Source organism: Puma concolor, chromosome A3 (genome assembly GCF_028749965.1).
Source record: "Puma concolor isolate L17-30 chromosome A3, mPumCon1.1.hap2, whole genome shotgun sequence".
NCBI classification, from domain to species: Eukaryota; Metazoa; Chordata; class Mammalia; order Carnivora; family Felidae; genus Puma; species Puma concolor.
In genome coordinates, this window is record NC_141669.1 from 94,617,353 (window position 1) to 94,632,697 (window position 15,345).

The following is a 15,345-nucleotide window of genomic DNA, read 5'->3' on the forward strand; positions in this document are numbered from 1 at the left end:
GTGCATATCACACCTTATTTTTTAAGTTTTTATTTTAATATACCTCATCTTTTTTATCCATTCATCTGTGAATGGACATTTCCATATCTTGGCTATTGTAAATAATGCTGCAATAAACATAGGGAGGCATATATCTTTTTGAATTTGTGTTTTTTTGGGGGGTGGAGAATACCCAATAATGGAATTATTAGATCATATGGTATTTCTATTTTTAATTTTTTGAAGAACCTCCATATTGTTTTCCATAGTGCCTGCAATAATTTATATCCCCAGGAATAGTGCAAGAGGGTTTGTTTTTCTCTACATTGTTGCCAACACTTGTTATTTCTTGTCATTTTGATTTTAGCCATTCTGACCCATGGAAGATAATATCTTATTGTCTAATGTCAAGTGTCAAAACTTGCATTTCCTTGATGATGAGTGATGTTGAGCACCTGTTCATGTGTTTGTTGGCCATCTGTGGCCTTCTTTGGAAAAATATCTATTCAGGTCTTCTGTGTACTTTTTAATCAGATTGTTTGTTTGTTTTTGGTATTGAGCTGTAAAGTTCTTTGTATATTTTGGATATTAACTCTTTATCTGTTATTTTTTAGTGTAAATGTTTACAACTATAAAATTCCTTCTTAGCATAGCTTTCTGCATTTCACATGCTTTGGTATGTTATGTTTTCTTTCTCACTTATCTCTAAGTATTTTTTAATTTTCCTTGTGATCTTGTTTGACCTATTGGTTGTATGTTATTTTATTTCCACAAATTTGTGAATTTTCCAGCTTTCATTCTGTTGATTTTTAACTTCACCCCATTGTCATCAGAGAAGGTATGCTGTATATCTATTTCTTAAAATCTATTGAGACTTGATTTGTGGACAGACATATGGCCTGTCCTGGAGAATGTCCTGTGCATGGAGACATGCACATGAGAGGAATGTATATGCTATTGTTTTGAGGTGGAGTGTTCTGTATATGTCTGTTAAATCTAGTTCCTTTTCTGTGTTGGTTGATCCTCTATTGTCTTGCTTATCTTTTGTCTGTTATTTTTAATCAATTATTAAGAGTGGAGTGTTGAAGTTTTTGACTGTTTCTTCCTTCAATTCTGTCAATTTTCCTTCATATATTGTGAAGGTCTGTTATTAGATGCATAAAATTTATAGTTGTTATATCTTATTTCTGTATTAAAACTTTTTATTTTTTAAATTTTTTTTCAACGTTTATTTATTTTTGGGACAGAGAGAGACAGAGCATGAACAGGGGAGGGGCAGAGAGAGAGGGAGACACAGAATAGGAAACAGGCTCCAGGCTCTGAGCCATCAGCCCAGAGCCTGACGCGGGGCTCGAACTCACGGACCGCGAGATCGTGACCTGGCTGCAGTCGGACGCTCAACCGACTGCGCCACCCAGGCGCCCCAAAACTTTTTAAATATATAACGTCTTTCTCCATCTCTTGTAAACTTTTTTGATTTAATGACTATTGTGTCTTATATTGGTACAGCCACTCACTCTCTTTTTTTGGTCACTATTTGCATAAAATGTCTTTTTTCATCCTTTTATTTTCAACCTATTTGTGTCTTCAAATTTAAAGTGAATCTCTTATAGACAACATATAGTTGGATCTTGTTTTCTTTTTTTCTCCCATTAAGCTAAACATATGTCTTTTAATTGGGGAGTTTAATCCGTTTAAAGTAATTACTGATAAGGAGAGACTTACTTATGTTGTAAGAGAGACCATTATGTTGTTTGTTCTCTGTATCTTAAATTTTTTTCCTTCACTTTCTGCATTGGTGTATTCATCTTGGTTTAGTTAATTTTTATTAGGGAAGCATTTTAGTACCCCTCTCATTTCCTTTTGTCTATATCCTATAGCTATATTTGTGTGTGTGTGGTTACATGGAGAGTGCATCTAACATCTTAAAGTTCTAACACTCTAATTTAAATTTATAGCAGCTGTTTTTAATAGTATACAAAAATTCTGCCCTATATGGCTTTGTCACCACTTACTTTCTGCTATTGATGTCACAAACTTATATCTTTACACATTGTGTGTCCCAAAACATAGATTAAAAATTGGGTTTTTATTCATTAGTCTCCAAAATCATGTAGAAAACAAAAAGCAAAGTTACAAACCAAAGGTACAATAATCCTAATTTTTGTAATTGCCCACATATTTACAATATGTGGATATGTTTACTGGATATGTTTCTTTTTTTTTTTTAACGTTTATTTATTTTTGAGACAGAGAGAGGGACAGAGCATGAACGGGGGAGGAGCAGAGAGAGAGGGAGACACAGAATTGGAAGCAGGCTCCAGGCTCTGAGCCATCAGCCCAGAGCCGGACGCGGGGCTCGAACTCACGGACCGCGAGATTGGGAGATCATGACCTGAGCTGAAGTCGGACGCTTAACCGACTAAGCCACCCAGGCACCCCGAGGATATGTTTATTTCTTTATACAGCTTTGAGATACTAATCTCATAGCCTTTCATTTCAACCTGAAGGACGCCTTTTAGCATTTCTTCCAGAGTGTGTCTAGTGGTAAATGAACTCCCCCAGATTTGGTGTATCTGAGAATATCTCAAGTTTCTTCTTCCTTTTTGAAGGACAGTTTTGGTGGATATAGTACTGTTTCACCTTTTTTTTTTTCTTTCAGCACTTTGAATATATCAACCCGCTGCCTTCTGGCTTCCAAGGTTTCTGATGAGATATTTGCTGATATTATTGAGGGTCCTTTGTATATGATGAGTCACCTCTCTTGCTCCTTTCAAGATTTTTTCTTTGACTTTGGCTTTTGACAGTTTGATTATGTCTTGGTGTATTAACTTGGGTCTCAAGTTTATCATACTTGGAGTATGATACTTGGAGTTTATCACACTTTTTGGATGTTTATATTTCTATCTTTCATCAAAAGGGGGAAGTTTCCTGCCATTTTGTGTTCGTATAATCTCTCTTGATGTGTCCTATGGGTCCCTTAGGCTCTGTTCCCTTTTCTTAGTTTTTTTTTTCTTTCTGTTCCTCAAACTCAAAACCTTCAGTTTACCTATTTTCAAGTTCACTGATTCTTTCTCCTGCTTGCTCAAATCTACTACTAAATCCCTCTAGTAATTTTTTTTTTGTTCTCATTATTATAGTTTTTAATCTCAAGAATTCCTTTTTATGTTTTCTATCTCTTCATTGATATATCTACTTCGTGCATATATCATCTTCTTGACTTTGTCTGTGACTTCCTCTGGCTCAAGAGTCTGCATTGTATGAATGGGAGTCTTGGTTCTTGGATTTCCCACTAAAGATTTACCTGAGTATCCTCAAATGAAGACAGGCAGAAGGAAAGTAGCAAACACAAAGCAGTTCATTAAGGACAGTGCATCCTCACGAGAGAGTGGGCAAGCCCAGAAGTGGCAACTGCACTGAGGCTACAAGGGTCTTTTCTTTTTATGTAAGCAGGGTCTTGGGTCATGGATAGGTGGTATCTTATGGGGCTTCTTCCAATCATTTGGATGCTTCCTCCCACTGTTGAGGAGGAGGGTTTTGACCCTGCAAGGTTTGTACCGGAATAATCATGGCAGCCTTCCCCCATGGTGGAAGGGGGCCCAAACTACAATGCAAATGTATTATATTGAGTCTAGGGGTTAGCCTAGGACAGAGGTGGAAGAGGAGAGCACATGTTCTGCATATGTGGCTCTTCCCCTGTCTGTCCTGGGGTCTTAGAAGCTGCAAGGCCAGAATGTTGAAAGCCATGAAATCAGGATGTTGTGCCCCTGGGCTTCTAATACATAATTTATTTATCACTGTCCTTGCCTCCAGCTCATGTCTAACTGTCTACTTATCAATAGCTGTTTTAAAGACTTTGTCTAGCAAGTCCACTATCTGGCCTTTCTCTGGGACATTTTCTAAATCTTTGTATATCTTGTGATTTTTTTGTATAAAAATGGAAATTTGAATCTTATAATGGGATAACTATGAAAGTCAAATTCTCCCTCTTTCCCAGAATTTGCTGTTTTTTCTAAATTTCTGGGTTTTTTTTGTTTGTTTGTTTGTTTGTTTCTTTGAGTGTTGTGAGTTGGCTGTGTGCCAAGAATCAGCCTGATATAAGGGGCGCCTGGATGGCGCAGTCGGTTAAGCGTCCGACTTCAGCCAGGTCACGATCTCGCGGTCCGTGAGTTCGAGCCCCGCGTCGGGCTCTGGGCTGATGGCTCAGAGCCTGGAGCCTGTTTCCGATTCTGTGTCTCCCTCTCTCTCTGCCCCTCCCCCGTTCATGCTCTGTCTCTCTCTGTCCCAAAAATGAATAAACGTTGAAAAAAAAATTTTTTTTAATTAAAAAAAAAAGAATCAGCCTGATATGTAAACTGAAGGTCTTCTTGGGTCCTTTCTAAGCCTGTGCCTTTCCTTGCACAGGCACAGCAACTTTCTAAATTCCCCCATATATGTGCTTACTTTTGATTGTCCAAATCCTTAAGTGTCTGACTGCCAAAAGGGAAAAATAAAGGGAGGTAAAAAAAGAAAACATGGGCACTGACCCTTCCAATACCCTGGAAGCCACGTTAGCTAAAGGAGATTGCAACAGTGGAGGTGACGGATGTAACAATGACAGCCTGCTTCTGTGTTTGCACCTCTACAATCAGAAGGAGCGAACAGTGATGAGAACACAGATCCTTGATATTTGAAGGACAAAGTCCTCCCTGGCTCCCACAATCTACAAGCAAGTTGTTCCAGGAATAAGTGCACAGCTTCCTACCATGGGATGAGATGAGTAGCCACCAGCTAAGAGTTGAAGTTAACTGAAATTAAGCAAGATTTACCATCCATGCCTTCTCCCCTGGAAGCTGCAAACTTTCAAATACATTCCAGAATTCCAAAATGGTTCTATCTGACAGCTTCTGCCAAAGCAATTGTTGTCTAGATGGACAGAGAGATTCCTTGTGCTTCCCACTCTGCTATCCTCTCTGATGTCACTCAATAATGTCTGTTGATCCATAAAGTTTTTCATTTTGATAGAGTCCAATTTTTCTGTATTTTTCTTTTATTGTCTGTGCTTTTGATGTCATTTTTGAGAAACCCTAAATCCAACCCATATACTTTTCCCCCTATGTTTTCTTCTAAGAATCTTATAGTTTTGGCTCTTACATTCAGGTATTTGATTAATTTTGAGTTAATTTTTTATATGATGTTATTAAGGGTCCAACTTCATTCTTTTGCATGTGGCTATCTAGTTTCCCCTGTATTATTTGTTGAAAAAACCATCCTTTTCCCATTGAATGGTCTTGGCCTCCTTGTCAACATGAAGATTTATCTCTGAGCTCTCTCTTCCATTGGTCTCTATGTCTGTCTTTATGTCAGTATCACACTGCTTCAATTCCTGTAGCTTTGTAATGTTTGAAATCAGGACGTGTGATTCCTCCAATTTTGTTCTTCTTGCTCAAAACTGTTTTGGCTATTCTGAATCCTTTGAAATACTATATAACTTTTAGGATGAGTTTTTCCACTTTTGAAAAATGTCATTGGGACTTTGATTGGAATTCCATTAAATCTGCAGATCACTTTAGATAGTATTGGTATCTAAACAATATTAACCATCCAATCCATGAATGGAAGATATCTTTCTACTTATTTAGGTCTTCTTTAATTAATATCTTTTATCAATGTTTGGTTAATTTCCATCACCTTGGGAGACAATGAGTCTAGGGAAGACAAGTGAGCTCTGAAGACTCATTTGCCAAAAGCATAGCTCTAAAAAGGTAATTCAGCTAGTTCACTCATTCTTTCATTCACTCATTCATTTGCTCAGTAAATATTTATGGAGTGCTTATTCTGCACCAGGTAATTTGGGGATACAATGATGAACAAAAGATGCTATTCTGTAAGGAAACATTTGTGGAGGGCTTCTTACATGTTAGGCCCCATCTGAGCACCAGATAACAAAAACATGTCAGGGTCAGCCCTCGAGGAGTTCAATTAGGAGGTCAAACATACAAAGCAACAACTGTGATACATAAGTGCCTATATGAGAGATACAGAGGCCCTAAATTTATCATGTGTATGTTGAGCTTGGAGTGCACAGGAATCAGGGAAGTATTGACCTAGGTGATGCTTGTGCTAGGTATAAATAGGAGTTTGCATGGGACAGCATGGAACAGGGTGTAGGACTGGTTGCAGGGTACATTCTCAGGAGGGGAAGCAACATACGCAAAAGAACTGAAGCATGAACTCATGAAGAGTGAGTGCATGTTGTGGCAAAGGAAGTGTGGCTGGGATGAGGGGGCAGGGTTGATCAGGCAGCAGAGGCTTCTCACACCATGCTAAGGAGTTAGCATGTTATCGGGAAGGCAATGGATGCCCGCTGAGGAATGATGAGCTTAAAACAGTGATGTATTCAGTTTCCTTTTAGAAAGAATTATTATTCTAGGAGGGAGAGCAAGTTGGAGAGGTGACATAGAGGCATCAGAGACCAGACCACTGGCATAAAGCCAGGCAAGGAACAGTGTGGGCCTGGACTCAATGTGAGAAGGGGGCAGAGGGACAGGTGTTCGAGATATTTAGGAAGCGACTGATCACTGGTAGCAGGTGTAAGAGAGAGAGGAAATAATGACAACTTGAAGTACACTGGCCCAGCTCCAACCACCTTAGAAATCTAGGTATTACCATGATGAACCTCAGAAAAACAATCCCAGGGGAACCTGATTGACTCAGTCAGTTGAATGTTCGACTCTTGATTTTGGCTCAGGCCATGATCTCACACTTCATGAGTTCGAGCCCCACACTGGGCTCTGCACTGGCAGTGCAGAGCTTGCTTGGGATTCTCTGTCTCTCTCTGCCACTCCCCAGCTTGCTCGCTCTCTCTCACTCTCTCTCTCTCTCAAAATAAATAAATAAATAAACTTTTTAAAAATCCCAGTGGGAGTAAGCAGAACATCCTACAAGAAGCAAATTACCTCTGTTCTCCCAGTGACCCAAGTGGAGGCCCTATACCAGGGGCCTGTGGGGTATGCAAGTACCATATCTGCCCTAATCCCAGGGGTCTTGGAAGGCAATACTGCATCCCTGCAGCAAAAAAAAATCTCCTTTACAGCTTTCCTTATCACAGCCTCCCTCTCCACCGAACCTCTCATTGTGTGTTCAGGAGATGAGAGCTGTTTCTTTCCCCCCTCCTTCTTCCTGGGCCAGCTGACAGGGAGCCTTCAACAGTCATGTATACGAAGCCGAAATTTAAGTCTGCACAGCGCTTGCCCAAGCTCCTCCAGAAGGCCTGTCCTCGCACGATCAGAGGAGACTGGGGGCTGTTTGCTTTGGCTAACACACACACACACACACACACACACACACAAATGCTGACAGAATAAAATGCGACACCACCATATGAAAGGTTGAATGTGAACAGTTTTGAGGTTAAAATAAGGCTGCCCTGGAGAGGATGAGGAGAAAAAAAATTGACGTTACAATTTTAGAGGCAAGGGCAGTATATGGGTATTTTTATATGTCTGGCATTCACATGGTCTCAAAAGAGCATTATTTAAAAGAGAGAAGTCCACACATAGAGAAATAAAATGTGTCTGTATGTTTGGTGGTGTTGCTTGATGTAAACATGTCAGAGTGACTTTGTCCATGTGATGTCATCTGAGTGAAAATTACAGTGATTTTTTTATACGCTATTTTTTTTCTTATCCATTCCAATGTGGTTCCAGAAAATAAGGACTGTTACACAGTAATTTGGAATCTTACTGACACCTGATCAATATATTTTCTTGAAGGTTCCATTGTGACATATAAACTCAAACTTGTCAACCTGCATTAGTGCACTGTATCTATTTAAGTGACTTTTGATCGGCTTTGCATGAGTTATTTACGAGTACAAATTTTTATTTAAGAGCATATGTTAAAAGATCCAAACAACCAGTCTGGTGGTGGATAAACCTGTCAGAATTAATAAAAGTTTTAGATTTATAGGTTTCTTTTAAAAAAAGAAATGTGGTGGCTACTGGGTGGCTCAGGTGGTTAAGTGTCCGACTTCGGCTCAGGTCATGATCTCACGTTTGTGAGGTCAATCCCTGCATCGGGCTCTGTGCTGACATCTCAGAGCCTGGATACTGCTTTGGATTCTGTCTCTCCTTCTCTCTCTTCACTTCCCCCAGTCATGCTCTGTCTCTCTCTCCTTCAAAATTAAATAAACATTTTTAAAAAAAATTTTAAGAATTGTGTTTTAGTAGGACTTCCACAGAAGGTAGGCTGATAAAAAGGTGTGTTCAAGCAGGGAGACCTGACAGGTGCCACAGGTGACACTTACCTGGTCCTGGCACTGTGCCAAATGTGTTACATTATCTCACCCAATCTTCTAAGTGACCCTGTGGGGTATAGGTACTGTTAGTATATCCATACATAGGTGAGGACACTGAGGCAACGAGAATTTAATCTATACAAGGTCACACAGCTAACAAGTGGAGAGCTGAGATCCAACCTCAAAGTTGAAAAGAGTTCTGGCTTTTGAAACATTTCACTGGACAATGTCTGGAGGGATGGCAAGACCTGTGGACTGCATGTAAGCATTCATGGCATCTGGCATCTGTTCCACAAGCCTAATTGACCCCATACCCCTTATCCCTTGACCTTAGACTTCTAAAATGCAGTTGTGGAGAGAGGGCAAGACCTGCCCAAAGGAACCAAGAAAAACAATGAACATCAACTATACATAAATAAATTGAATCAATGCTCCTAAGGTCTTTCTCTTAAACTCTACCATTTTTTCTTTCAGTCTGCTTAACATTGTTTTCTCTTTTTTTTTAATTTAAATTTTAGTTAACATACAATGCAATATGGGTTTCAGGAGTAGAATTCAGTGATTCATCACTTCTATACAACATCCAGCACTCATCACAACAAGTGCCCTCCTTAATACCCATCATCCATCTAGCCCATCTCCCACCCACCTCCCTCAATCAACCCTCAGTTTGTTCTTTATAGTTAAGAGTGTTTTGTGGTTTGTTTCCCTCTCTTCTTCACCCCACCCTTCCCATATGTTCATCTGTTTTGTTTCTTAAATTCCTCATATGAGTGAAATCATATGGTATTTGTCTTTCTCTGATTGACTTATTTCACTTAGCATAATACATTCTAGCTCGATCCATGTCATTGCAAATGGTAAGATTTCATTCTTTTTGATGGCTGAGTAATATTCCAGTGTGTGTGTGTGGGGGGGGTGTCACATCTTCTTTATTCATATAATATCCATATATGTGATATATATATACCACATCTTCTTTGTCCATTCATCAGTCGATGGACATTTGGTCTCCTTCCACTTTGACTATTGTTGACAATGCTGCTATAAATATAGGGGTCCATGTACCCCTTCAAATCTGTACTTTTTTATCTTTGGGGTAAATACCAAACAGTGCAATTGCTGGATCATAAAGTAGTTTTATCTTAAGTTTCTTGAGGAATCTCCCTACTGTTCTCCAGAGTGGTTGCACCAGTTTCCATTCCCAGCAACAGTGCAAGAGGGTTCCCTTTCTCTGCATCCTTGCCAACACCTGTTGTTTTAGTGTTGTTAATTTTAGCCATTCTGACAGGTGTTAGGTGGTATCTTATTATGGTTTTGATTTGTATTTCCCTGTTGATGAGTGATGTTGAGCATTTTTTCACGTGTCTGTTAGCTATCTGGAAGTCTTCCTTGGAAAATTGTCTATTAGTGTCTTCTACCCATTTTTAAACTGGATTATTTTTTGAGTGTTGAGTTTGGTAAGTTCTTTATAGATTTTGAATACTAAGCCTTTATCATATATGTTGTTTGCAGATATCTTCTCCCATTCCATAGGCTGCCTTTAGCTTTGTTGATTATTTGCTTTGCTGTGCAGAAGATTTTATCTTAATGAGGTCCCAATAGCTCATGTTTGCTTTTGTTTCCCTTCCTTCTGGCAATGTGTCTAGTAAGAAGTTGCTCTGGCCAAAGTCAAAGAGGTTTCTGCTTGTGTTCTCCTCTAGGATTTTGATGGTTTCCTGTCCCACATTTAGGTCTTTCATCCATTTTTGATTTATTTTTGTGTATGGTGTAAGAAAGTGGTCCAGTTCTGGGGCACCTGGGTGGCTCAGTTGGCTAAGTGTACAACTTTGGCTCAGGTCATTATCTCACAGTCTGTGGGTTTGAGCCCCGTGTTGGGCTATGTGCTGACAGCTCAGAGCCTGGAGCCTACTTCGGATTCTGTGTCTCCCTCTCTCTTTGCCCTTCCCCTGCTTACACTCTGTCTCTCTCTTAAAAATAAATAAACATTGGGGCGCCTGGGTGGCGCAGTCGGTTAAGCGTCTGACTTCAGCCAGGTCACGATCTCGCGGTCCGTGAGTTCGAGCCCCGCGTCAGGCTCTGGGCTGATGGCTCAGAGCCTGGAGCCTGTTTCCTATTCTGTGTCTCCCTCTCTCTCTGCCCCTCCCCCGTTCATGCTCTGTCTCTCTCTGTCCCAAAAATAAATAAAAACGTTGAGAAAAAATAAATAAATAAATAAATAAATAAATAAATAAATAAAAATAAATAAACATTAAAAAAAACTTTAAAATAAAAAAAGAAAAGAAAAAAGAAAGTGATCCAATTTCATTCTTCTGCATATTGCTGTCCAGTTTCCCAATACCATTAGCTAAAGAGACTGTCTTTTTACATTGTATATTCTTTCCTGCTTTGTCAAAGATTAGTTGTCCACATAGCTGTGGGTCCATATCTGGGTTTTCTACTCTGCTCCATTGATCTATGTGTCTGTTTTTGTGCCAGTACCATACTGTCTTGACTACAGCTTTGTAATGTAGCTTGAAATCCAGAATCGTGATACCTCCAGTTTTGTTTTTCTTTTTCAAGATTGCTTGGCTATTCAGGGTCTTTTGTGGTTCCATAAATATTTTAGGATTGTTTGTTCTAGTTCTAAAAAAAAAAATCTGGTGATATATTGACATGGATTTAGCACTGTTCTTTCTTATAGAGGTTGCAAAGATCATCTTTTGCCCAGTCCTGGATCTGTGAAGCAGTGAGAGTTTCTGGTTTTGAAAGGCACCCAGAAGTTATGTTGGCTGGAGAGAAGGATGCATGAATCAGCTCCAGCCCTGTCAGTGTTTGTCAAATTGCAGGGGTCATCAGATCAATTTAGTGTACCACTGCCAGTATTTTTTTAATAAAATGAGATATAATACAATGAAAATTATTTTATGAATCTTTTATTTCAGTTAAAAATTATAAATATAGAGGCTCCTGGGTGGCTCAGTTGGTTAAGCATCTGACTCTTGACTTTGGCTCAAGTCTTGATCTCACAGTTTGTAAGAGCAAGCCTCATGTCTGGCTCTGCACTGACATGTGGAATCTGCTTGGAATTATCCCTCTCCTCCATCTCTCTGCCTCTACCTCACTGTCTCTCTCTCTCTCTCTCTCTCTCTCTCTCCTCTCTCTCAAAATAAATAAACTTCTTTTAAAATTATAAATATAATGTGTATACTGGGTCACATTTTAAAATGTATTTCTAAAGATTTTTTAAGTAATCTCTACACCCAATGTGGGGCTCAGACTTACAACTTCCAGACCAAGAGTCACTTCTACTGACTGAACCAGCCAGGCAACCCAAAATGTATTTCTTTTTGAAGTGTAATAAAAAATATCTGGAAGACATCATTCTTAAAAAATATATTTCCCCTAAATTGGGACATCTCTGGTCCTCTCAGTCTGGGTGAGGTCCTATGTAAATCACGCCAAATAAAACACAGAACACCTACAGTGATGGGAGCAAGTTAGTGAAGCCCCTCCAGAGTATGATACAGTTTTTATTATCCCACCATCACTGACAAAGGCCTTAGTCTAGAAAGTTCTGGAGGATCGAGAAGTATTTATTAAAGAACAGGAATGTGGGATGGAACACGTCAGGCAAGTCAAGCCCCGTTAATGCCTCTGGATCTGGTTTACTGATGACAGAGTATCAACACCAAAACAGCTGCCTCTCTTGATAGGCTGTTACCCACAGTAGAGGAGACACACAGCAGGTATTTCTCACCTTCAACTTCCTGTCACCATCCCCATCAACCTGCCCCTTTGGCCTGAAATCTCTCATCTTCTGCTGGATTGAATCAAAGCCCATCTTCCTCACATCACAGTACCTCCTCCACCAAATCAGGTTCCTTCTTCCAAGTTCTCACCAGACTCCAAATCTTGCCTGAGCAGCCCAGTCTCACACCAATCCCTGCCTCTTCCAACTTCCCTTAAATATCCTTGTCGCTGCTTATGGGATTGCTCGTGTTTGTGTCTGCACCCTTTGGTTCTGTGCATATTTGTGCCTCCTCCAGCCCCCAGCCCCTGAGCTTAGACTAGTAGCTCAGGGGAGAGCCAGCCCCCACCAGGGCAAGGACCACCAACTCCCAGAGCCACACCACACAGAGCACTCAGATGCTGCGAATGTGTGGCCCATCTAGTTGATAGACTTTCTAGACAAGGGGAATGAAACATCCTTGGAAAATGGAATCTGTGCTGAGAAGGTTGTTTTAAGAAACTAGCATCTGCATCTCATGCATGCTGACTTAAAGTGCTTCTCTAAATGCAGTCTTTGACTTATATCTTGCAGCTGCTTCTTTTTCATGGATTGAACCACCTGCCTCAACACATGTTTCTCTGCCTGCCTGTTACCACCACCTATTGGTTCCTAGAGGAAATGAAAAGGAGCAGTATGCCTGAGAGTATGTGCTTCTATCCAAGTTTCCAAGAGGCTTCCAGCAGCAATGATCACAAGAAGCCAACATGGAGGGAATGTGATGTCTGAGAAACGCTTTTGCCAACTGCTCCTGGTTCTGTCCTCCTGCCCCTCTTAAACATTGGTAGCTTAGGGAACTCTGCATTTGTGCAGAAAACATAAAGACAGAGGTAAGTCCCCAAAAAGAACATGAGTATAGAGAGGTGAGCTATCCACATTTTGAGAAAACCAGTGTTCCAGGCCCATGTTGCCGAGCACCTTGCTTCAGCAGAATTTTTTATCTGTAATGTATCTATTAGATTAACTGCCTTTGCCAAGGCCTAAAATACAACCCCTTAGCAAAGCAAAAACTGCATCCAGATTTTTCTGTGAGGTCTCCAGCCAATCCTTTCTCTGCATGTTGCATCAGCCTACGGACAGCCACCGAAGCAGAATCTCACATGATAAACCAAGCTACTCTCAGAAAACACAGGTATTTCCCAAAGTCGAATGTAGGCTGTGTCCCAGCCCATCAAAGGTGGAAGACTTTGCATAGAAAATTCTGGCCGTGAACGTAGGCTGCCATCTCTAACCCCAAAAAAATCTGGCTAGGAGGAGCTTCAGGGAGTTGAACTCATGATGGCTTTCTCAGAGGGCAGAGGTCTAAAATTGGGCCTTTCCTGTTTCCAATTCCGATGTCTGTCACTGCTCCTGGAAACAGCCCAGCTCTTCCCAATTTTAAGAAAATTCAGCGTTGACCATTTACCACAAGAAGGTAATTTTCAATAAATAAAAGACAAACTCTTTTTAGTTGCCTATTGCTGTGTAATAAACCACTTCACAATATAGTGACTTCAAACAACTTCTTATAAAATTAAAGCAAATTATTAAGTAACACGGTATGACTTCTCGTCATTGTGAGGATTGGCTGGGGAATCCTTCTGCTCTATCTCATGTCAGCTACATGTCTTCAGCTGGGAGGGCCTAGAAAACCCAAGGCAGCCCCTCTCATAGGTGTTCCATGTGGCGTCAGCCTCCAGAACCTCTTTGCATGACTTCTCACTCTACCACGATATCCTGGATTTCCTTATAGCATGGCAGCATAGTTCCAAGGAGGCCAAAGCAGAAACTCCCACTTCTCTTAACAGTCAGGCCTGGAATTGACACAGTGCCATGTCTGTTCCATTCTGCTAGTCAGAGTAAGGCCAGCCCAGATTCAGGGGGAAGGAAACTGGACTCTGGCTATCAGTGGAAGGAGAAATTATCTCCTACAGGAGAGGAGACAATTATTGGTGCCATCTTTAAAGGCAACCTGTAACACAGACCATAACCAAGAAAAGAGAACCAGATAGGCCTCATTCTTCTGCCTTCTGTGCTGAGGATATGGAGAAAGTTATAACCTCACTGAGCTGCCTGTCCTCATCTGTAGAACTGAGTCAGGAATCACTACTCAGACTCTTAAATACAGAGAACAAATTGAGGGTTGCTGGAGGGGAGGTGGGTGGGGGTGGGCTAAATGGGTGATGGGCATTAAGGAGGGCACTTGTTGGGATGAGCACTGGATGTTGTATGTAAGTGATGGACCACTGGGTTCTATTCCTGAAACCAATACTACACTGTATGTTAATTAACTTGAAGTTAAATAAATAAATTTTTAAAAAAGAATCACTGGGGTGCCTGAGTGGCTCAGTCCATTAAGGGTCCAACTCTTGGTTTTAGCTCAGGTCATGATTTCACAGTTCAGAGCTCAGAGCCTGTCTCTCTCTCCCTCTTCTCTTTCTGCCCCTCCCCTGCTCTCTCTTTCTCTCTCTCTGTCTTAAGATAAATAAACTTAAAAAAAATAATCACTACTTGGAGGGTCATTAAGATTAAATAAGATTCATTCCTAGGTATTTACTCAAGATAAATGAAAACATGTGTCTACAAAAGACTTGTACAAGATTATTCACAGAAATATTTTTTAATAGCTCCAAACCAGACACAACCTAACTGTCCACCTAAGAGAATGGATAAACACATTAGAGCATATTAATTCAATTGACTAACATCTAGCAATTAAAAATAACAAACTTTTAAAAAGCACCAAAAAAAACCACAAAAAACTTTAAGACACACAATAATTTAGATAAATCCCAAGATCATCATATTAAGCAAAAGTAGTCAGTCACATAAAAGTACATAGTGAATGATTCCATTTATATAACATCCAAAAACAGGTGAAACCAATCTGTACAAGTGGGGTGGGGAGTTGGGACTGAGTTCAAAAGGGCACAAGGAACATTCTGAGGATTGTGGAAATAGAGCCGATTTGGGGTGATGGTTATGTAGGTGTGTATACAACTGTCAAAATGTATTAAATTAAAACCTTAATATCTGTGCATTTTTATTTTAATTACACCTAAATAAAAATATAAAAACAAACAAACAAAAAGGTTAAGATCATTACAGTTAGTGCCTTGCATATGGCACATGTTTGTGGCTCAGGAAATGGAGCCAATTCCCATAAAATCCTGGAACCCACAAAGTGCCCGTGAGAACCCAAAGAGGTGGTGCTATTTTAGAAGCTGCAATGTTCAAGACTGGCTCCAAAGCTCACCCTACTGTGGGTTTGCTGCAAACACAGATGTCTTGGTTACCTTTTCTTGCCTTCATTTTCTTCCCTGACCCATCTAAAATGCTG

At 40.2% G+C, this 15,345-nt stretch overlaps 1 long non-coding RNA gene across 1 annotated transcript in view; it reads left to right on the forward strand.

Annotated features, from left to right (window-relative positions):
* LOC147582609 (uncharacterized) overlaps positions 1–13,560 on the forward strand; it is a 54,816-nt gene extending 41,256 nt beyond the window's left edge. The window contains exon 2 of the long non-coding RNA XR_015248757.1: positions 12,561–13,560. This is a non-coding gene — a long non-coding RNA (uncharacterized LOC147582609). The remainder of the gene's footprint in view (positions 1–12,560) is intronic.
* The last annotated feature ends 1,785 nt before the right edge of the window (positions 13,561–15,345 follow it).